Source organism: Podarcis tiliguerta (assembly GCF_965153285.1).
Source record: "Podarcis tiliguerta genome assembly, chromosome: 12".
Lineage (NCBI taxonomy): Eukaryota > Metazoa > Chordata > Lepidosauria > Squamata > Lacertidae > Podarcis > Podarcis tiliguerta.
Window position 1 is genome coordinate 22852022 of NC_139545.1, and position 23940 is coordinate 22875961.

At 47.7% G+C, this 23940-nt stretch overlaps 2 long non-coding RNA genes across 2 annotated transcripts in view; one reads left to right on the plus strand and one right to left on the minus strand.

The window, feature by feature from the left end:
* On the plus strand, positions 1-9344 carry LOC310660540. The gene is made up of 3 exons (XR_014503494.1): positions 1-98; positions 3584-3753; positions 9216-9344. It is a non-coding gene; the product is annotated as an uncharacterized lncRNA (long non-coding RNA).
* The window catches only part of LOC310660490, a 22754-nt gene continuing 6282 nt past the window's right edge, over positions 7469-23940 (minus strand). The window contains exons 2-3 of the long non-coding RNA XR_014503425.1: positions 9199-9308; positions 7469-8888 (exon numbers count right to left, since the gene is read on the minus strand). This is a non-coding gene — a long non-coding RNA (uncharacterized lncRNA). The remainder of the gene's footprint in view (positions 8889-9198; positions 9309-23940) is intronic.

A 23940-nucleotide genomic window follows, 5' to 3' on the forward strand; every position in this document is an offset into this window, starting at 1 on the left:
TGCGGGACTATGCAGCTGCCCTATGCAGGGATCGAACCTGCAACCTTGGCATCAGCACTGCGCTCTGACCAGCTGAGCCATCTCGTTCCTATGTGCAGGTAGGTGGCCAGAAGGAGGGCACTCTTGGATCCACTAGGGCTGGATCTAGACACATCAAAGGAGCGTTTCAGTTTAAAGCGCCGTAAAATTAAACAGGGAAAACAGGTGGAGAAAAACGAGGCTCCACGTCGCCGTCTGGTGGCACAATGTTATATCGCGCATATAAATCGCTTTTTTCTTTACCAGTCTGGGGACTCAGCTAGACTGGGAAAGAAAAAGTGATTTATATGCATTGTATGTGTGATACAACATTGTGCCACCAGATAGACTGAGCTAGACTGGTAATGAGCCTAGTTGAGTCCTAGCTCTGCATGATGTGGAGGCACAGGGATGGTCAGACTAGGCTTGTTAAATCTAGTTTTATTTTTTACTAGAACCCAAGATCTACAAACCTGCTGAGGAGACAATGTTCAGCTTGTGTCTCCGGGTTGGCCTTTTTGTTTTGGTCATACAGCTCAAGTTGCGCTCACAATCCTTTTGACCCAGAGTCTTAGCTAGCTTAATTTCAGCAGCCTAATTTAGGTGGGGAAAACTCATTGTTGGCCATGCTGTGGTGTGGCTCGACAACATAGGAGCCGACTCCTAGGGGCTAAGGTACCTTTTGCACCCCCCAGTAAAATAATTTGAGGCGTCTAGGCCCCCTCCCATGTGACGGGTTTTGCCATTCAAGTGCTGTGCATGTGGCGCATCGTATGATCGATTAGGCACAATGGGGCTTACCTGTCCCGTCCCCCTATATTTTATTTACGTTGACACCCCTGCTAGACAATTGGAGGGCATTTGTTGCAAATCACCCAGAGATCTACCAGTAGATCCTGATCTGCCTTGGGTGGCTTTGAAAGAGCAGCAGACAATTTCATGGAGGAGAAGGCCATGCTCTGTGTCTCCACTCTCAGAGGCAGGTATGCTTCTTAAGACCAGTTGGTGGGAATCTCAGGTGGTGGCGAGAGGGCTGTTGCCCCCAAGTTCTGCCCATGGGCTTCTCCCAGGCATCAAGTTGTCTACTATGAGAGCAGGGTGCTTGGACCAGATGGGCTTTTTGAGCAATCCACCAAGGGCTGTTCTTAAATTCACATGTCTCCTGCCCACTCCTCCTGCCATATTCTATATATAATCACCCATACGATCAGCATTTTGAATGCAAGGCCAATTCCACCCAGAGACTCATTCTCGAAAACAGCTTCTCTTTCACTGGAGGGAGGCATTATGGGTAGTTTTGTCTTCACTCTTGCCCCCTATGCCTTCGTGATTCTTCAGAGCACCTGCATTAATTACAATTTTTGTGTGTGTTTCATTCCTGTATAAACCCTCCGGCAATCCAGATGAGCTGCTTCCTTGAATCTAGTACTTGTCAGCTGCAGAATAAATTGCTTTCGGCTATGGCCAAAGCAAAGGAAATATCATTTTTAAATGGAGGCTTTGGCATGGTCAGAAGCGGTTCCCAAAATCCTACCCGGCAGCCCTCAACTAATGGCACAGATTCCTGTCTCCTTTTATAAACAGCTTTCTAAAGAAGATGCTTTGATTGTCCCAGTGACTTTCTTTTTTCACCACAAATTTAAATGCATTGTTCAATGCATTATTATTAATAATATTGATTGTTAAATTTGTATACCGTCCTATACCTGCACGTCTCAAGGACAAAAATCACAACATAAAGACATAAAGGGCACAATCAAAATAAAAGCAGAAACAGCTCAAGCAAAGCTGAAGGGGAGATGTATATGCAAAATGCTTTTACTATGCAAAGTAACCCTTCCACCCCCATTTGACAAACTGATGTGACAAAGAGAAGAAATGAACTTAAGAGTGGGAAAGAGCAGGGTGGCAGGAGTGTAAAAAAGAGAAACTGAAGAATTCACCCATCCCTGGTAGTGAGTCTGGCCACATGGGAGCCAGTGCTCCAGGTTTGCCACGCCTTGTTCCCCAGAGGTGAGGAACCAAGAGCCATGTTTCCTTCTGCGCAACCTCCCGGGGGCCGCATACCAGTGGTGGGTGTGGCCAGAGGCAAAAGGGGGTGGGGCAATACATCCGAATTCTACTTTTGTACAGAAGACTAGCTTCTTCACACTCACACGTCCCGCTCGTCACCCTCCATCCAGGCAGGCAAAAAAGCTTTATTAGATTTCAAGGCACATTTTATCCAGGCAAAAACACTGAGCTAGGGGACAAAGCAGGACTGGCGAGAGGTGTGGCTTGAGAGGGGGCGTGCCCTCGGCAGAGTTCTGAGGGGCAGGGAAAGAGGCCCCCCCAGGCCTGAGGCAAAGTCAGATCTATAGGTGAAGTTGCATCGGGCATAGAGCTTCTGGAGCACTGCAGCTATGACATCCAACAGAAGGCGAGAGGCAGGGACGGATTTTGGTGTTGCATCGGGTGCCGCTGAAATTTGAGACGCTGCCTGGGGTTCCCCAACCCTGGTCCTTCCTTTGCTGTCCTGGGCCTGTTTCCTTCCTTCTTGTTCTCACAGATGACAATACAGCTGCAGTTGCTACTGCAGTCAGTCTGCCAAATACAGTGGTACCTCAGGTTACAGACGCTTCAGGTTACAGACTCCGCTAACCCAGAAATAGTCCCTTGGGTTAAGAACTTTGCTTCAGGATGAGAACAGAAATTGTGCGGCGATGGCAGCAGCGGGAGGCCCCATTAGCTAAAGTGGTACCTCAGATTAAGAACAGTTTCAGGTTAAGAATGGACCTCCAGAACGAATTAAGTTCTTAACCCGAGGTACCACTGTAACTGTGCCTAGCTCTTGCTGCCTACTGTATCTTAGCTGCAATTTTCACTATTAGCTTTGAACAGCAGTGAGATTTGAGCAAGCTCTGCTTCGCATTTTATTTTTTGCTTGCTTTAATTGTGCCCCAAATTCCAACGTGGGGTTCTGCAGAATATCTTTTGAGAAATGAAACACAACAAAATGCACCACTTTGGACTGTTTGGAGGTGGATGGCGGGGATGTTGTTGTTGTTGTTTGCACAAAGCGCCGCTCTTTAATGCTGTTTAAAAGCAGCAGCATAAGTATCGCCCCTCCATCTTTCATTTATTAAGGATCTGTGTGTGCAAGCCGTGCTGTTTTTCTTCCCTGCGATACTTTGCCTGCTTATGGCCACGCTGTAACCTGAATAACCTCTAAAGAGAAGCCACAATTAGCTTTTCAAGGCTCTTGTCACTGTGCGGGAGAGGGGACTTCCCTCCTCCCCCTCAGTCCCTTTCACAGGCTGTCAATTACCGACTAAAGTAGTTATAATTGCACCGTATTCTGCCACTTTTCACAGTACGGAAATATCATGCAATCACACCATGTTATTTAGCAGTCGGCACAAATGCAATCCCTGCAAGCTAAGGGACGCAGTTGTGTTAGCAGCACACAAGTGTATATCACCTATGCAAGCATCCTTTATCCTCTTTGCTCTTCTCTCTCACCGCAAGGAATGCAAGGGCAAACAGTTATGCTGCTAATGAAGATTATTTTTAATTCTCTTGACAGCTTGCTACCCCGATGTGGCTTTTCCTCCAAGAAGAATACGCACCGAGAATGAAGGTCCTAACAGCAGGTGATTAGGCTGGCCTGTTTGGTACCAACAGCGAGAGGATGGAAGCAGGAAAAAACCTTGATGTTGTGGGTGGAATTACACAAAGCTCATAAGAGAATGTCAGGTAACGATACTGGAACTTTACCCCAGGCATATGAATGACATCTACAGTGCCAAGGATGGACAAGACACTTTCCCCACTGTTGTTGTGTCCCTCAATTCCCCACTTTTGTTTTCTTTGAGAAGCAACATACTCCAGTTGATCACACTCCCCTGCATTGTTCAGGTAAATAAATGTTTGGGGGTGAAAGGAACAGTCCTGAAAAACCAGTACAGTGGTACCTCAGGTTAAGTACTTAATTCATTCCGGAGGTCCGTTCTTAATCTGAAACTATTCTTAACCTGAAGCACCACTTTAGCTAATGGGGCCTCCTGCTGCCGCCGCGCCGCCGGAGCAAGATTTCTGTTCTCATCCTGAAGCAAAGTTCTTAACCTGAAGCACTATTTCTGGGTTAGCGGAGTCTGTAACCTGAAGCGTATGTAACCTGAGGTACCACTGTACAGGAACTTCTGAGGCCAGTCCGGTGGTTTGGAATTCAAAAGGTGGGCCGTGTGTGTTGGATTTCGTTTTTCATTCTGCGTGGGGGACAGAAGTCACCCCTCCAGTTAAAAGGGGAAGGATCATGCAGCAGAGGGAAAAGTACGTGTTTTGTACGTGTTTTGTATGCAAAAGGTGGTTGGTTCAATCCCCAACATCTCCACCTAGGATGGGGAGAGACCCCTGCTTGAGGAGCTGCTACCAGTCAGTGTGAAGAGCACTGGGCAAGATGAACTAATGGCACGAGGCAGCTTTCTGGCAATCTCCAATAATGGGCCTGGGAAAGGAGTAGTGCTGCCTGTCTTAAATCGGCTGTCCTGGGATAAGTGGACCATTTTATTTCTTATCTCCCACCTTTCCTCCCTGGAGCAAAAGGCAGTTTCCCCATTTTATCCTCACAACAGTCCTAAGAGATACTGAGTGACTGTGACTTCATGGCTAAGTGGGGATTTGGACCCAGAACGCTCTGACCACTATGCAAAGAATGACTAGAATAGAATAGAATTGTAGTCTTGGAAGGGATCTCAAGGGTCATTGGGTCCAGCCCCCTGCAATGAGGTTTAGTTGGAATCTCCTATTATATCTTGAAGCCACTGGTTTGGGTCCTCTGAAGTAGGAGAAAGCAAGGGGTGCCACGAATTTGCAGCTCGGAGGCTCTTGAAGTCTGGGGGTAGGGTATGTGAATTACTTGTCCACTTCTTCAAAGAAGAACTGGACATTGAGGGCTACCCCATCAGTGTTGCCAAATTATTTGCAGATTGCTTGTCTACCAATAGGGCAGGCCTATGGCCTGGTCGTCCTCTTATATACCTGCTGGGATTGACAAAGCTGCCTCTGATTGGTTGACAAAGCATTCTTTGATTGGTTGACAAGGCATCTGACCCTCACCAATTAACCAACTCATAGCCAAACCAATCAACCAACTAGAAGGATTACTGTTAATCTCTTTTCCTTGGGGTGTCCCTATTTTCAATGGAGAAATGCTGGGGGGGGGGTGCAGTTCTCTGACTCCCGAGCCGTCGGAAGGCAATCCTGTACAGTGAAGGGTGTTTTTAAACGTTTAATGTTTTATTATTTTTATATGTTGGATGCCGCCCAGAGTGGCTGGGGCAACCCCGTCAGATGTGTGGGGTATAAAGAATAAAAATATCATTATGGAATGGGGCGTCATCAGAGAAATGTTGGGGGGGCATGCTAGGTATATTTCAAAAAGGTAAGAGTATGAAAAACAATGGATTGGGAGAAGGTAAAGTGTGGGAACCAATTAGGGATGCCCCATTCCATAATGATAATTTTATTCTTTATACCCCAGACATCTGACTGGGTTGCCCACTCTGGGTTGGGACACCCTAAGGAAAAGAGATTAACAGTAATCCTTCTAGTTGGTTGATTGGTTTGGCTATGAGTTGGTTAATTGGTTAATTGGTGAGCTATGAGATGAAGGGGAGGGTCAGATGCCTTGTCAATCAAAGAATGCCTTGTCCACCAATCAGAGGCAGCTTCGTCAATCCCAGAATGCTTTGCCAACCAATCAGAGGCAGCTTTGTCAATCCCAGCAGCAGGTATAAAACAGGACGACCAAGCCTGCTGAGGCCATAGGATCTATGATCCCTGACCACTGGTCCTGTTAGCTAGGGATGATGGGAGTTGTAGTCCCAAACATCTGGAGGGCCGAGTTTGCCTATGCCTGCTTTAGAAAGCTGGCGACTATGTGCTCTGTTAGTATTTCTGCATACTTAAAACAGCTTAGTGATTCCTTATTTTCTCCATACAGCGTATAAGTCATTTGTGAATCATATGGGTAAGTTAACAAGGGGCTGTGGAACTTGTCTGCATTTTTATTTCCACTAGAGGGAGTGCTTGCTATGCCACATGGTTTCTGGTTCCAAGTTACTGCTCTCACATAATGTCCTAACTTCCTTTGGCTCCTTGTCACCCAGAGTATAGTCCTCTGGGGGCTTGCAGTGTTCTGAAATAGGCAACCTTTGGAAATAATGGGCACCCTTTAGGATAAAGAATACCTGACACCTGAACCTACATCAGGAGAAATGATGGTGGCAGTGGTTCTGTTGGCTGGTTAAGCCCGGACGTAAATCTCTGCAGGAGAGAGCTACATCACTGCGGTGGCGTGGCTGTTCATCTTCCAGCACACTGTCTTCCTGAGGTCTCTGTTTTAGCTGCCTTGCTTCACGGCATTAAGATGCTTCTGTCTGAATAAGCAGCACTGAGGCAACCTGGTGCAAAGGACAACAGAGGCGTGCCTTTTAAGAGTTGCGTAGAAGGGGGCATTGCAGCAGGTGCCGTCTCTTGTCAGAATGATCTCCCCCACAACTCTTAAAGTGACCCTCCTTTTCATGAGCAAGACCCTTTGGAGGGTTCTAAGCAGAGGCTGGATGGTCTGGACCATAAAGAAGGCTGATCGCCGAAGAATTGATGCTTTTGAATTCTGGTGCTGGAGGAGACTCTTGAGAGTCCCATGGACTGCAAGAAGATCAAATGTATCCATTCTGAAGGAAATCAGCCCTGAGTGCTCACTGGAAGGACAGATCCTGAAGCTGAGGCTCCAATACTTTGGCCACCTCATGAGAAGAGAAGACTCACTGGAAAAGACCCTGATGTTGGGAGAGATGGAGGGCACAAGGAGAAGGGGACGACAGAGGACGAGATGGTTGGACAGTGTTCTCAAAGCTACCAGCATGAGTTTGACTAAACTGCGGGAGGCAGTGGAAGTGGAGTGCCTGGCGTACTCTGGTCCACGGGGTCACAAAGAGTCGGACACGACTGAACAACACAAAGCAGAGCCTGGATGGTCATCTGTCATGGATGCTTTAGTTGAGATCCCTGCATTGTAGGGGGGTGGACTAGAGGGCCTTGGGGCGGGTCCCTCCCAACTCTACAATTCCATGACCGCAGTACCTTCACCATCCCATCAAACATAGCAAATCATCGAAAGGGCTCCTTACTCCCCCACCCCTTTTGCTGTATGCACATCCAACTCCCACCTGGGTGATCTAAAACATACCTGAGGTTCATCAGTATGTTGAGCAGGGCAGCAGCTGTGGAAGCACACTTGCCTTTCACTGATCAGAAGCAGATTTTAAGGGCTCCTGACACAAATTGCACTGGGTGCAGAGCATAGAGCGTGCTGCAACTATTGTGTACAATATTATTATTATTATTAATAATAATATATGTCCCACCCATCTGGCTGGGTTTCCGCAGCCACTCTGGGTGGCTTCCAGCAAAATACTATAATACAACAATTCATCAGATATTAAAAACTTCCCTAAACAGGGCTGCCTTCAGATGCCTTCCGAAAGTCAGATAATTATTTATTTCTTTGACATCTGATGGGAGGGCGTTCCACAGGGCGGGCACCACTACCAAGAAGGCCCTTGCCTAGTTTCCTGTAACCTCACTTCTCACAGTGAGGGAACCGCCAGAAGGCCCTCAGTGCTGGACCTCAGTGTCTGGGTTGAACGATGGGGGTGGAGACGCTCCTTCAGGTATACTGGGCCAAGGCCGTTTAGGGCTTTAAAGGTCAGCACCAACACTTTGAATTGTGCCCGGAAACATACTGGGAGCCAATGTAGGTCTTTCAGGACCGGTGTTATGTGGTCTCGGCGGCCACTCCCAGTCACCAGTCTAACTGCCGCCTTCTGGATTAGTTGTAGTTTCCAAGTCACCTTCAAAGGTAGCCCGATGTAGAACGCATTGCAGTAGTCCAAGCGGGAGATAACCAGAGCATGCACCACTCTGGCAAGACAGTCCACAGAAGGTGAAGGGGGTGCCAGATTCTGGTGCCACATAAGGCGCTGCTGAAATTTGAGATCCCAACAGCAACAGCTGTGATGTGCATCTTGAGGATAGATCTGCCACATGCCGCCTCCTAGGCAGCACTGCCATCCCACCTGTACAGTGGCCTCTTGACAAATAGGAGGCACTGCTGGTCTCTCCTCCTTCCTGTTCTCAAAGTAGATCTTTATCTCCTCCTTGCTCCTGATGTAGATCTTCACTCACCCCTTTTTCCCTGGTGGCAAGGTGAGGGGGGTGTCATTCTGTGGTTCGCCTCAGGTGCCAAAATGTCTTGGGCAGGCTCTGCTCTTATGGGACAAAGCTTTAGATAGAGGCAAGTACTTGCAGACTGATCAAGCATTTTGGATAGATCTGGGTAGCCTTTGCTGTGGCCTGAGAGAGCCTAGCATTTCCTTCTTGTCTTTGGCTGCTCATGACAAATTGACACAGCAGGTCTTGGGAATCAGCCATCGCTATGGAAACAGCCTTGATTTGGAGAGATAATTTCAAATTGCCACTGTTAATCTGCAGTGTGCTAATTAAAGCCAAATTTTAGAATGCAGTTTACGTTTCATTTTCAAGCATCCCCTCCCCGCCCCCACACATTCAAATTACTTCCACATTTCAGACATTTTCCAACAAGGAATGTATGCATTTAGTATATGACATAAAGAAATAAGGCAGTCCTTTTAAGGGGGGAGAATGCATTTCTAGCAGTCAGTTATACATAGGTTTGTGGCACTGTGCATGGAATTAAATATGAGGCTCTATAACAGTTAGCGGAGGTGCTTTTTGAAATACATACTTATCATGTGAATGGACTTCTCTCCATCAATATCCACTTTGGTTATCTTCCATGTTGCCACCTGCAAAAGAAATGTTTATGTTAATTTATATTTCAGTTCATATGCATGTTTATGTTACTGTTTTCTTACGTTATTGAGGTTGAAAACCTCAATAAAACAATTTTGCTCCAGTGCAATGGCCCCAAACCCTTTTGGTCTTAACCATTCCTCCTTTACTTGTTACTCATAGGAAAATGACACCTGACCTCTGGATTCACCCAGGCTGAACCTTGCAGCCTGAAACCATTCCAAAGTTGCAATCATACTCTAAAGTCGGGATTTTGTAATGGCGTTTACTGCAGTTGCCTCCAAAGATTGATGCCTTACTTACATATCCTTTCTTTGCAGGAGCAGTTGCTAGCCTTTCTGGTTCCTCAACGCCCCTTCAGAGTCTGGTCTTCTCCAGTTGATTTCCATTCATCATGATACATGGATAAACATCTGATAGAAGGAAAAGATGCAGCACACTAGAGCAGGAAAGAGTTAGTAGGCCTACAGGCATTCCACAGATCAGATCCAATGACTCAGGAAGAAATTATAAACTGGGGTGTGCTAGGCTCCGGATTGGTCCCTTTCGCTACAGAAGGTAGAAAGGGGACCCGGAATGTGCTGCTCCCTACCACATTGTCCTCTCCTGTTCATCTTGGTCCTCAACTCTATGGGCATTGCTGTCATTTCCTTCACACAGCTGCCGTGCAAAACAGCCTTGGGCTGTTATGTTTCCACACTACAGGCATTTAGAAGCTGCTTTGCACTTTTGTACAGTACTTTCAACACAGTAATGGTGCCAGTGGGGAAAAGATTTCTGCCTTATGGAAAGGATAAGGCGGGGTACTGAGAAAGTGACACAAACGGACACCAACCCCCATTTTGGAATGTTTTCGGCTGCTGAGCCTGTCTCAATTTATGCATATATTAGAATTGTTATTGCTGCACTGAGTGATGCAAATGCATCAGAAGGGCAGGAGATAGGTTTTCTGAAATAAATAAACTAAATAGGAGCTCTGCAGCAGCTGCTCCTGATTTGGAGATAAGGATTAGGATGAAAGACCCTAATTTGGGCCCTCGTAGGCAGCCAAATCCGTGATTTCAAGAGGATCAGTAATCAGGAGTTGCCAGATTCTTTCTTCTATAGCCCTGTCTTTCCATTGCCGTTCTTCCAGCATAATTCTGCCAGTACTAAATCAAATGTGCAACGTAAAGCTGCAGTAACAAAATGTTAAATCAAGCTGGGTGAGTGGATGCTTATCCAGTGGAAACAGCTGCCAAAAACGTGGTATTTCATCTCGTTTTCCATGCATAGTAATGAAGGCTGCACTAATCCCTGAAATCAGATATTTCACGAATACCTTTTAAAGATGCACACACAAAAGAGTTAAACAGAACTCGAAGCCACAGATATTTTTTTAAAAAAAATCTAATTTCTATAATAAAGGGATATCACAAACCGCCATTGCTACTGTGAAAAAGACCGAAAGGTCATTTTTTATAGCATTAAGTCTTTTGGGTTACCAATCCTGAAACAAAAGTATGAAAATGCATTTATAATCTTGCTTCCCTGTGCATATTTTATGTAGATCTAGAACAATTGCAGAAATAAGCCTTTCCTCCAGGTAGATGCTTTCATCCAAGCGAATTAGCAACCTGGACATTTTATGGTAACATGCATTATGGATAGCGGAAGACGTTTGAAAAGGAGCTCTTTGTTTAAGTGGCTTGGTAAGGAGCCACACTGCTGGTTCACAGCAGGTTGAGTTTCTGGGTTTGCTTTTATTGTGGAATTGATGTGAAATTTGAGTTTGGCCAGCCTGGCTAAAAAGGAAAGGGGAATCAGATAGGCGTTGCAATGCAGGGAAGCTGTACTGTAACCTTTGCCCGTGTCTCCGTGTTATACAGCCTAAATGTGAATGCTGGCTTTGAGAGGCTCAGCGCAGTCTCCTGCAAACTTTAAATGTTGCCCAGCCCTGACAAGGACAGACTTCAGTGGAAATGAGAAGTAGCTCGTTGGATAGCATGCACAGGCAGTGCACATGTAGAATAATGTGTGCACATGGAATTCTTGGGCACCTCTTTCATGCCTCGTCTTCCCTGTACTAAACATAATCATCATTTTCTTTAATTTTTAGTCATACCTTTTCCATTCCCTTGAAGGAGGAGAGCCAGGAGCACCCCAAATCCTGTGTATATCACTGTGCACATGGGTTCTGCATTGGGGCAAACTGTGAATTGAATGTGATATTTCCAAAAAAATGGCAACTTACGTGCAAAGTTTATTGGGAAGGAACCCTGCGGTTACTTTTCGCTGAATTGACCACAATAACAAGCCAATCACTTTTAAGCAATAGGCCATTTATTCCCTTGGACTACCTAATGAAAAACCAAACGCCATCAGTTTGCGATAATTGTGAATTCTCCTATGCATCCTTTGCTTATACATCAGAATTGCTTTGCCTTCAAAAGCGTCGCTCTAGCAGCAACAGCCCCTAGGTGGCGCTCCATCTTAAAACAATTTATTTGCTGACATGAATCGGGTATAGAGTAGGGGAGCTATACAGTTCTCTAAACATGGGAGAATTCAGCATTTGGGGGCGGGGAGGGGAAGAAAACAGTTGACAAAACATCAAATTCAAATGAGACAAAAATCAACAAGTTACTAAACAGATGATAAATTTGGTATGGCAAAAGAAATAAGGTAAAGGACCCCTGGACGGTTAAGTCCAGTCAAAGGCGACTCTGGGGTTGCAGTGCTCATCTCGCTTTCAGGCCAAGGGAGCCGGCGTTTGTCCACAGACAGCGTTCCAGGTCATGTGGCCAGCATGACTAAACTGCTTCTGGTGCAACGGGACACTGTGACAGAAGCCAGAGCACACAGAAACGCTGTTTACCTTCCCGCCACAATGGTACCTAGCTACCTACTTGCACTGACATGCTTTCAAACTGCTAGGTTGGCAGGAGCTGGGACAGAGAAACGGGAGCTCACCCCGTCGCACGGATTCAAACCACCAACCTTCTGATCAGCAAGCCCAAGAGGCTCATTGATTTAGACAATAGCACCACCTGCATCCCACTAGCAAAAGAAATAATCTAGACTTAAATACATATATATATATACACAGAGCAAGAGGCAAGTTAACAGACAATATAATTCCAGATGCACAGAGCCCCAGCAGCCTGGCTAAAATGTACTGCGGAGCCTGTTCAGGATTCTAGAAATCACCTAGGACTCAACTACACTGGCAAAGAAAAAGTGCTTTATATGCGTTATATCACAGTGGAGTCCCATCTTTCGCCAATGTGATTTCCCTTTATGAAGGGTAGAACGCGTTTTCCTGAAACACTTTTTTGATGTGTCTAGATCTAGCCCTAGACTCATCATTTCTCCGAAGGTGACTAACAGCAGTAAAGGGGAAATTGCTGGGGAGGGCGAATCCTGGAAGTTCCAGCTGCTGGTGGTACTAGCCTTGTTGCTATGGATCTCTATACTTTCAGTTACCTTCTTTTCTGCTGGTGTTGCGGGGCAGAAGAAGAGGAGGAGTTTGGATTTGATATCCCGCTTTATCACTACCCGAAGGAGTCTCAAAGCGGCTAACATTCTCCTTTTCCTTCCTCCCCCACGACAAACACTCTGTGAGGTGAGTGGGGCTGAGAGACTTCAGAGAAGTGTGACTGGCCCAAGGTCACCCAGCAGCTGCATGTGGAGGAGCGAGGACGCGAACCCGGTCCCTCAGATTACGAGACTACCGCTCTTAACCACTACACCACACTGGTGCAGATAGCTGCATCTTCTCCCAATGGCATCCATCTCATCATATAGGTGCCTACCCCAAAGGGATCAGACACAGGGCTGGCCCAATCATTGAACAGAGTGAGGCAGCCGCCTCAGGCAGCCGATTTGGATGGTCATGGAAGGGCAGCAAGGTGCTAGCTGTTTAATGCATCATCATCATTTATTGTGGCTGTGCTTAGGCACTTGTGGGCTTTTCTGCCAAAAGAACTTGACTAGCCTTGGGTACAATCCACCTGGCTTGACAAGGAAGGAGTGCCATTTGCTGCTCTGCCTCAGGCACCGAAATTTCTTGACTGGCCCTCAGCAGAAGACATCAAAGTTCTAGAACTCCTAGTGCAGAATTAAAGGTTAAAATCCTTTAAAAGGGACCCTTTCCCAAGGAGTGTGATGACCTTAGTATTACAGCCTTAGATGTAGAGTCGGCTCAATTTTGCCTTCCTTCACTCTTGTTCTTGGATAGAACAAATGGTGTAATACAATACAGACCATGAAAAATATATTCCTTAAAAAACCACACACATCAACAATGAACCCGTTGTATAGCCTGATTAATGCAGGCCCATGCTGTAGCTCTAGGCTGCTTTAACATTTTGTTACGTGAATGAACTTACCTACATGGGAGTCATGGGTAAGATGGTAAAGGGGGGAGGGATGAGCAAGAACTTCCCTAAACATGGTGCTAACAATTAGTCGTCTTTCCCCATTTTTTAGATGCTCCACTGACCGAAATACCTTGGCAGACAAATATAGGTCAACAATGTGAAAAGGTCTTAAATGCCAACATTATATAAAATCAAAGAGTGGCAATTGTGAAGATTGGATGAACAAATATGGGAGACTGATGTAAGGATGTGAAATATTTTAATGAGTGCCGCAGATCCAGCAAAACGGCAGTATGGAGGGAGATACAGGAATAATTTTAATAGCTTTATTTCTGTGTTAACGTGATACGGTTCAGCCTGTGTATTCTTTAATACTGCATCCCTAGAGGTATTACACAGAACTAAGTCCCATTACTCTCGGCCAGATTTACTTCCAAGCAAGCTTATGTAAGGTTGCTTGATTTAATACTAGATGAATGTTGCTTCTTCATAAACCAAATTGTGTGACCACAATTAAGTATTAGGACCGGGAACATAAAAGCCCTGCTGGATCAGACCACAATCCCACCCAATCCAACATCCGATTCTCACAGTGGCCCACCATGTCTATGGGAAATTTGCATGCATGGTTTTTGCAAAGCAGGCAAACCGTCTTGTCCTTGACAAACTGCAAACATTAAGTACTGTGAGCAAAGGTTAGCAAGGTATTTGGACACCGCACCCAGTTACCAATATATTAGCCACCCGTAATTCCACACAAACACACTGCCGTGCTAGTTATAGTTGAGCAGTTCATTGTCCTCCCCTTCAGAATCTTCAGAATTATAATCTTATCATAGTACACGCTGGAAAGGTTGATAAGCATGGCTTACACCGCTTTCCTTGGAAGTGGGCGCCGTGACTGTCTGGTTGCTGAGCCAACTGATATGATGGCTCAGCAAGAAGCTGCAGGCCCCTTGAGAGATATACGGTACAGTGCTAAAGCAAAAGCAAGATCCTACACCAACAGTGAGAAAATGCTTGATTTTGTATTACAGATGCAAGCCAATTTGTCTCTGCATTGCACGATCTGTCACAAACTATTGTGAAATAATTTTGTTTAGTTTTTTTGTCTACTTTCTTCATTAAGCAACATGAGCAATAAATAGGCTCATTGGTTTTATATGTGCCATCCATTAAAAGAAAATTCCAAGTCTCTGGATAACATGAAGATAACAAGCAGATTAAATACCTAGGAATATTGGAGGCGGTCTTAAGACTAAATCAAGCCAGAATTGTGGAGCCAAACTGGCAGGAGCTGTCAAAGGTTCCCAACTATAGACTTTCCCAACCTGACCTGGAGATTTCAAGAATTGAACTTAGAGATTATCTGCATGCACAAGAGAAGCACTAAAAGTGAGCTGTGGTACTTACATGTCTTGGGCATATCATGATAAAATCAGAGGAGCGGAATGACTGTGCTGGTCATTTACACATAGTACTTGAAAGTCTCAGAAAAGGTATGGTGGGAATGCAAGGAGGTTAAAGAATATTGGGAAATGATATATAATCAATTGGAAAAAATGTTGAAAAAAACTTTTGTTAAAAAACCAGAATCTTTCTTGCTTGGAATTTTAGATCATGATATGAGAGGGAAATTGGAGATTGTTTATGTATGCGACAACAGCAGCAAGAATTTTATTAATACAAGTATGGAAAACAGAGAAAACACCAACAAAGGAAGACTGGCAAGCTAAGCTTATGGACTAAGCGGAACTGGCTAAGCTGACAGAGGATACATGAGAGAGACAACATCGATTTCAAAAAAGAGTGGGAACCATTTATAAACTATATAAAAAGACAGTATAAAGATTTGGACTCAGTGGCAGGTTTTGACTAAACTTTCACAACTATATGAGAGGCAAAATCAGCAGGATATAGAATTTGTTTAATAAACCAATATAGAAATACGGGGAAGCCAAGGAGGGGGGAGGGGATATATATATAAAAATTAACAAATTTTCCACAAATCTTAACTGAATGTTATAATTTGAAAATTCAATAAAAAATATTATTTTTTTTAAAGAGAGTCTCAGAAAAGACTGCAAGGATCAAATGCATTAGTCCCAAACAGATGCTGAATGTAGTTCCATTGATTTCACAGTTGTAAGCCCTGCTATGCTACAAACCCAAGCTTATTTTCAAAAGCACTTCAATGGCTTGGGTCAAATAATAATTTATTATTTTTACCCCGCCCATCTGGCTGGGTTTCCCCAGCCACTCTGAGTGGCTTCCAACAAAATATTAAAAATACAATAAAACATCAAACATTAAAAACTTCCCTAAACAGGGCTGCCTTCAGATGTCTTGTAAAAGGAAGATAGTTGTTTATTTCCTTGACATCTGATGGGAGGGTGTTCCACAGGGCGCCACCACCGAGAAGGCCCTCTGCCTGGTTCCCTGTAACCTCACACTTCTCACAGCGAGGGAGCCACCAGAGGGCCCTCGGCGCTGGACCTCAGCTTCCGGGCACGATGGCTTTCTGGCTGAGTTGAGAATTCTCTGCTGGAGTCCTCTGGTTCCCTTGCACGACTCTGAAAAGGGCTGCAGCCCACTTGACATTTGAACTATTGGAAGTTTTGCTTCCCAAGCAAAGAGGTGTTGGGAGGGGGGAGAGGGGTCTAAAGCAGGTCTGCAATGGGAGGCCAAAGCCCCCTACTCATCCCTACATCAGGATCTGGGAAAGGGTGTAAGTCAGCGGTGGAGCACCTGTGTTGTCCACAGATGCCAACAAGATCAGTCTCTAAGACTGGGTGAAACCCCTGCCTGAAACTCCAGAGAGCTTCTGCCAGTCAGTGTAGCCTATACTGAGGTAGATGGACCAGTGGTCTGACTGGGTATAAGGCAGCTTCCTAGATCTGTGTCTGCTAACTCCTAAAAAAAAGAAGAGCCAAGTGTGTTAACTGTTAGGATACAGTCTCCGTTCCACCTTAAAGGGGAACAGGCTTTGAAGGGAACATGCCTAATTCGTTCCACATATCCTGGCCACAGTCTGAACTGGGGCATTGCAGTGTGGATATGCAGGCAAACCTGTTCTAATTAACTCCCCTACATTGCTCTACGTTTTCACATACAGTGGTACCTTGGGTTACATACGCTTCAGGTTACATATGCTTCAGGTTACAGACTCCGCTACCCAGAAATAGTACCTCGGGTTAAGAACTTTGCTTCAGGATAAGAACAGAAATAGTGCTCCAGTGGCGTGGCGGCAGCGGGAGGCCCCATTAGCTAAAGTGGTGCTTCAGGTTAAGAACAGTTTCAGGTTAAATACGGACCTCCGGAACGAATTAAGTACTTAACCCGAGGTACCACTGCATAAGAGGCTCTGAACCAAAAGGGAGCCACCTCTCTCTCTCCCCCCCAACTGAGTTTATTTCCAGCAACTTCTGTAATGGTATTATTGTGAGGTCTACATAACCCACTAAGGGGATCTGTGGCACTTACCTGTCAACTGTCTGGGACTTCCCATTTTCTTGGGCGGGGGTGCTCTCACTGAGAAAACGGTGCCCCAAAACAGGGTGTTCAAGACAGTTGATGGGTATGTACGTTTTTGGGTGCCATACTCTCACATGGGAATGCAGCCCAGAAAACACGTGGCTCGGTTTTACACTGTGACATGTTAGAGGGTATGGTGGCACCATTCACATAACAAAAAGTACTGTAGAGATAGCAACATTTTCAAAAGCAGTGGGTCCATGACTTGGTTTCAAAACAAAACAAAACAGGGTCTGCAGTACTTAATTGGGAAACAATGATGTGGTACATTTTTTCCTGGTTGTTTGGCTTTCATGAAGAAGCCAGAAATATCAGACCCTGAAGGCTGTTTCAGTGCTGCTTCAGCAACTCATTTTGTACACCAGTCAGTATCAACTCATTAATTACATTCACTCCTTCACACTCTGTCATCTGATCCAAAAAAACTATGTCCCATAAATATACAGGTGATAAAAGGGTTCAGTGAATCTTCTTGCTTTTCTAACTTGGCTGCAGAGGTATCTTTTCATAGGGAGGAGACCCGCAAGTGATTAGTAGCTTGAGAACTGGGTTTAGCTGTGGAACATATGCATGTCTGGAAGTAAAACTGCAAAAGTTCAAATCACTGCTTGTCCCTGCAGCTAACTCCTCCACCACATAGGATTTATTTGCTTGAAGTAGGGATTCTCTACAATCCAATACCTGCTGGTTCTCCTTGGGTTCCATACAGTGCCAGGCCTACCATTAGGCAAAGTGAGGCAGCTGCCTCAGGTTGCAGATTCTAGATGTTATATGGGGCCATAGCTCCCTGAGCTAGCCTGCTCCCCTGAAGAGTGGGGAAGATGCTGTCCCTCTGGTGGGAATGAAAAGGGTCACCTTGTCCTTTGCCTCAGGCAGCACAATGTCTTTATCTCTGTATCTCTGCCCTGCCTTTGCAAACGGGCACCTCGCCAGTTGCATTCAGCTTTTGTCAGTCACATTCTCTCTGGTTATCTTGATAAATTTGTTTATTCCTAACCCTGCAGCTGACATAATGAGACAGAGCAATGCATATCAAATGTACTGTCAGGAAAAGGGGGAAAAAAACCCATAAAAAATAGTAATCCTGCATTCATTATGGAGATAGCCTTGTTGGGAAATTACAGTAATCCTTAATTTTCCAGAGTGCTGGTTGGGGCCATTTCTATGATGCAACATCGTCATTTCATATGCAGCTGATTCTAGCCATGCAAGCTAATCTGTCCGCTCACTAATATATTCAAACATCTTCCCCAGCTTTCTGCAAGGAATCAAATTGCACACAACATAGTGAATGTGGATCTATAGACTCCCTGCAAAGTTTCAGACATCAGGTTCTTGTTTTCTGTTTTAATTTGCTTTGTTTTTTCCTTTATAAGTTGCTTTGAGGCACATGTCAAAAAGCAGGGCATAATTTTTTTAAGCAAACATCTGGAACGGCATGATGTTTCTTGTTTTAAAGCTCAGTCCTATTTTGTACTGCTATTTAAAATAAGATCCTGTAAAGGAAGTGTCCTTATTCCCACACCCAACTCCAGAACCCACTTTTACAATATGCTTGCCAAGGTCTGAATTTTTTCATTCTCCAGTCCCCTTAAAATGTTATTTTCAGGGCTTGCTAGGCCAGGCTAAAGTTGCTATGAGGCAGCTAAGCTATTTTTATTGATGGTATTCATATTTTAATTGGTTACTTTGAGGCATGGACCTTGTTAGAGTTATGTCATTGAATAGGAAGCGTTAGAAATGAAAATAAGTAATTGAGGGCACAGTCCACTCACTTGGGAGTAGCTCCCCTGAACACAGTAGGACGTTCTAAATATAAAGGGTTGCATGGCACATTGTAATATGTAGTGTTTTGTATCTATTTCAGCTCCTACAAATGGAGGCCTCGGCAGTTGCACAGCTGAATGTGATTTTCACACTGCACATTAGCACAGTGTGTGTGTTTGTGCGTGAGAAACAGATTTGTTCTTTTTAATTGCTTTTCTGATCCAAAAAAGCCGAGATTAAGAGAAGCCTACGTTGGTTCCTCTTTAAACAAAATGGATATGAATATGAAAACACAGGGGGGAAAACAATCTGATGCTGTCAGGGCTGGCTCCGGGTCCCAGCTCACCAAGGACCAACGCTAGCCGATAGTACAGTATCAAAGTCTTTATTGAAGAATAGTCTCCATTTACAAGTCTCAGCGTCCCAGCCCTACGTCTGAACTTTAGACCGGCGAAGCTCTGTCTGGATCTCCACCCCCCGTGCACCAGTTCAAGACTCTAATCTTACTCCACCTCTTCCTTCTTTCTCTCTTCCTCTGGGTCTTACTACCCCCCGGGGTCTCATTCCTCCTGGACTCTTCCGACGCGGAGCTAGACCCCTCTGACTCCTCCCCCTCTCTTCGGCGGGCTTTAGGACCTGGCTCCTTACCCGGGCTGCCCACCTTGCCGCCCTCCTGTACATTTGAACTTGGCGCGCGCGCGCGTTTTACTTTCCGGATGACCGTTTCCTCGCTCCCTGACGAGGGTGTGGCCACTCCTGCCTCACGTTCTCCCTCTGCCTGCGCGCTCCCTGATCCCGATGCCTTAGACTCCTCCCCCCTACTGCTCTCTGGGGGGGACGCTGGTCCGGATTTCCAGCTGCTACTCTCTGAGTCCCCTTCTTCCCGAGGTGTCCCCCTGGGCACTCCCCTTGCCCTGACCATGGGGGCCCCTTTCTGTGAATCCTCCGAGTCACTGGAGAGACTCAGAGATCTTGGACTACTGTCGCCGCTGACATTTCCTTCCGACTCCTCCCCCTCGCTCTCTGTTTCTTCCCTCTCCAGTGACTCTGCTCCTGAACCCCTGACATCCATCCCCCCCTCGAAGCCCCCCCTTCCCCCCTCCCCTTCCTCCGGCGGGGGTGCTGGGTGCTCCGTCGTTGTGGGGGTGAATGGTGGATACAGTTCGTCCCCCGTGGCGTGCATCCAGTGAGAGAAATCCGGCTCGTCCTCCATGTCTTCGCCGACCTCGTTCTCCTCTGCTTCCATCTCCGTGCCGCCATGCTCGAACCCAACGTCCTCCCCCATCACGTCCATGTCCCTCTCACCCTCGTTCCCCTCTGGGTCCGTTGCCTGCCAAGGGCCCCTCAGCCACCTCTCCTCTCCTCGATTGTCCCACCAAAACGAGCGGTCTGAGGCAAACCCCGAGGGCGAGCCCTCCGGTGAACGTGTGTCTAAGGGTGGTTCTTCGTCCGAGGTGAATCCCTGGAACGTGCTGGTAGAAAGCGTGGGTGTGAAAAGCCAGTCGTCGAAATACTCGGCTGGCATGGGCCTGTGTGGGAACAAGGCATGAAACTCCTCTTTGAGGAGAGGCTCGTCCAGGGCATAGTCCGGCACCCAACTGTTGGCGCTGGCCGGGGTACCTTCCCTTGCGAGAAAATATTCTACTCCCTCTTCCCCCCATCTCGAGTCCAAAATCTCTGTGACCTGGTTGATGGGTTCCTTTCTTGGCGACTCCCTCCTTGGGGGGATCTCCTTATACTGGTCTGGTGCCGTGCCCTGCGCCTGAAATCGGTGAGGTGCTTTGTAGGGCGTGAGCACCGACCTATGGAATACTGGGTGCATTCTGGATCCTTCCGGAAGTGTCAACCGGAAGGCCACCGGATTGATCTGTGCCTCAACTAGGTAAGGTCCTAGCTGCTTATGTCCGAGTTTCTTCTTAGCTAAGGATCTGGTCGGCACTGCGTGGGCCGCTAACCACACCCAGTCTCCCACCTGTATGTCTTCACCAACCCTCCTGTGCTTGTCAGCCTGCAGTTTGTATGCGTGCTTTGCCAGCTCTAACTGCCTCCTAAGCTGCTCGTGGACTTCCTGCAATTCCGCCGCCAAGACTTCCGCTGCCTGTGGCTCCCCCTCCCCCAGTCTCTCTAAACCCGGGAAGGTTCTGGGATGCCTCCCGTTGTTGGCGAAGAACGGCGTCACCCCTGTGGACACGTGCTTCGTGTTGTTGTAAGCGAACTCAGCGAGCGGCAGGTAGTCCACCCATGTCGTCGGCTGTTGATTTGCGTAGCATCTCAGGTACTGCTGCATGACGGCGTTGACGCGTTCCGCTTGTCCATTGGTCTGCGGGTGTCTCGCCGACGCTAGGTTGATCTTGACGTTCAGGAAACCCATCAGCTTCTGCCAGAAGCTCGAAATGAACTGGCGCCCCCTGTCGGACAAGATAGACCGTGGCAGTCCATGCACTCTGAAGACGTGGTCTATGAACAGTTTGGCGGTCTGTTCTGCCGTGGCGACCTTCGCGCACGGAATGAAGTGGGCCATTTTAGTGAACATGTCCACCACCACTAGCACTGCCGTTTTACCCCTTGAGCTGGGTAAATCCGTGACAAAGTCCAGGGCCACCCTCTCCCACGGTTCGCTTGGAGTCTGCAGCGGTTCGAGCAGTCCCGCCGGAGGTTTGTGGACTGACTTGGCCCTTTGGCAGGTGTCGCACCTCGAGACGTACTCCGCGACTTCCCCCCGCATCTTGGGCCACCAAAAATCTCTGGCAACGAGTTCTGCCGTCTTCTCCTTGCCAAAGTGCCCGGCGGTGGGTGCGTCGTGTAACTGCTGCAGTACTTTCGCCCGGAGGTCGTCTCCCGGTACGTAGAGGGCCCCTCTGCGGATGAGCAATCCGTCTCGTACTTGGAACTCGTCGTCCTTCACCGTGCCCTTGTGCACCTCCTCCATCTTGGCTTGTGCAAAGGGGTCCCTCTGCAGTGCTCGACGGACCGCCTCCAAGTCCACGGTTGCTGCAGCGCACGCCCACGCTTTCGGAGCGAAAATGTGCTTGGCCGCTGCTGGTGCCGCCTCTTCGAGGTATTGCGGCTTCCTGGACAGTGCATCCGCCATGATGTTGTTGTCGCCTGGGATGTATTCTATCCTGAAGTCGAAATCCGCGAAAAATTCCGCCCATCTGATGTGCCGCTGGTTTAGGAATCTTGCCGTGCGCCAGTACTCCAGGTTCTTATGATCCGTGCGGACCTGCACGGTGTGCTTGGCCCCGACGAGGAAGTGTCGCCACGCCTTGAATGCTGCATGAATGGCCAGCAACTCCCTGTCCCAGATGGTGTAGTTCTGCTCCGACTTGCTGAGCTTCCTAGAGTAGAAGGCACACGGTCTCCAGTTCCCATGCGGGTCCTCCTGCAACAGTACGGCGCCCACGGCTCTGTCTGAGGCGTCTGTTTCAACCCTCATCGGTTTGCTGGGATTCACATGCAGTAGCTGCCCTTCGGACGAGAAGAGACGCTTAAGGTTCTGAAAGGACTGCTCCGCTTGCTCCGTCCAGATGAACTTCTTCTTCTTAGAGCTGAGCGTGTCAGTAATGGCCGCCGTCTGCATCGCGAACCCCTTGATGAACTTGCGGTAAAAGTTGGCGAACCCCACAAACCGCTGGACCTCCTTCCGATTGCGCGGGCTCTTCCAGTCCAACACTGCGCGAACCTTGGCGCTGTCCATGGCCAGCCCCTTGTCCGACAGCTTGTAGCCCAGGAAATCCACCTCCGTCCTGTCGAACTGGCACTTCTCCAGCTTGGCATACAGCCGATGCTCCTGCAGTCTCTGCAGAACTTCCTTGACGTCACCTTCGTGGGCCTCCTCAGATTCTGAGAATATCAGGATGTCGTCCAAGAAGCAGACGCATGTCTTGTAGAGGAGACCCGCCAGGACGTGATGCATGAAAGCTTGAAAACAGTGGGCGCCATTTTGTAAACCGAAGGGCATAACTCTGTATTCATATGTGCCCAGGGGCGTGAACATGGCAGTCTTCCACTCGTCTCCTTCCCGTATGCGAATCAGGTTGTACGCCCCTCGCAGATCCAACTTTGTAAAAACGCGTCCTTTCCTCGCCGTCGCCAGCAGGTCATCTATCTTGGGCATGGGAAAGGCCGCGGGCTTGGTTCTGGAATTTAAAATTCTGAAGTCTACCACAAGTCTTTTTTGGGGCGTGTCCCTCTTCTTCACAAAGAATACAGGACTGCCCCCCGCTGCCTTCGACTCCCGGATGAAACCGCGCTTCAAGTTGAGGTCTATGAACTCCTTGAGCTCCTGCAGCTCATCCTCAGACATGGAATACAGTTTCCCGGCTGGCAGCGTCGCTCCTGGCAGGAGGTCAATCTTGCAGTCATAGGGCCTGTGGGGGGGCAGCTTGTCCGCTTCCTTCTCGCAGAAAACCTCCAAAAACGCTGCATACTTGCGAGGCACTGCTTGCAGCGTGCCTAATTGTAGCTGCGGGTCGTCCCCTCCTTCTTCCGGGCTAGGAAGGATGCAATGTTCCGCGCAATAGGAGGAGCCGAAGGTCAGTTGGCGTTGGTACCACGCCAATGCTGGGCTGTGCCTGTGCAGCCAACTCATGCCGAGGACTACAGGCGTGTCCGACAGGTGTGTGACATTAAAGCTGATAACTTCTCGGTGATTTCCAATCCGCATCACCATTGGTTGCGTTTGTTGCACCACCTGCCCCCCTAACAAGTCTCTGCCATCCACCGTGACAACGTTCAGGGGCAGCGTGGCTGGTAGCAGTGGTATATTGTGCTGCTGAATGAATTCCAGTCCTATAAAGTCAGCGTTGCTGCCGGAGTCAATGGTGATCGGCACCTCCAGAGTGCGTCCATTGGGCAGTTGGAGAGACGCTGTGAGCTGCACCACTGGTTTGGGTGGGAGGGGGTCTGTGGGTTGCAAAAGTGCTGGGGATTGTTTCATTGACTTGTCTGACTGGACCCCAGTGCCTCTTCCTCCAGCCAGACTCCGTCGTTTAACTGTTGCTGCGTTTTCAATTGAGCTGCTTCAGCGACTGTTGCGGAGGCTGCAGTGTGCTTGTGGAGCCTCTGGGGACACTCTTTCGCCATGTGTTGAGCACTGTCGCAGATGTAGCACTTCCTGTTCCCTCTAGGAGGCTTCGTTTTGGCTGCTCCCGGTGTTAGGGCTCTGTTAGCTGACTGAGCCCTGGCACCTCCTATCTCCATCGGCTCTTCTCCCCCTCCCTGCGAGGGTGTGGAGTGCGCACGCGCTGCTTCTCTGGGAAAGAAGGGAGGTGCTCTGGCTGGTGCCCTTCCCCAACGCCCTTCTTCCCTGTTGCAAGGACGTTCTTCCAGATGCACCCCGATCTCCAGAGCCCTCTGGACTACCTGCTGGGTGCTCCTTGGT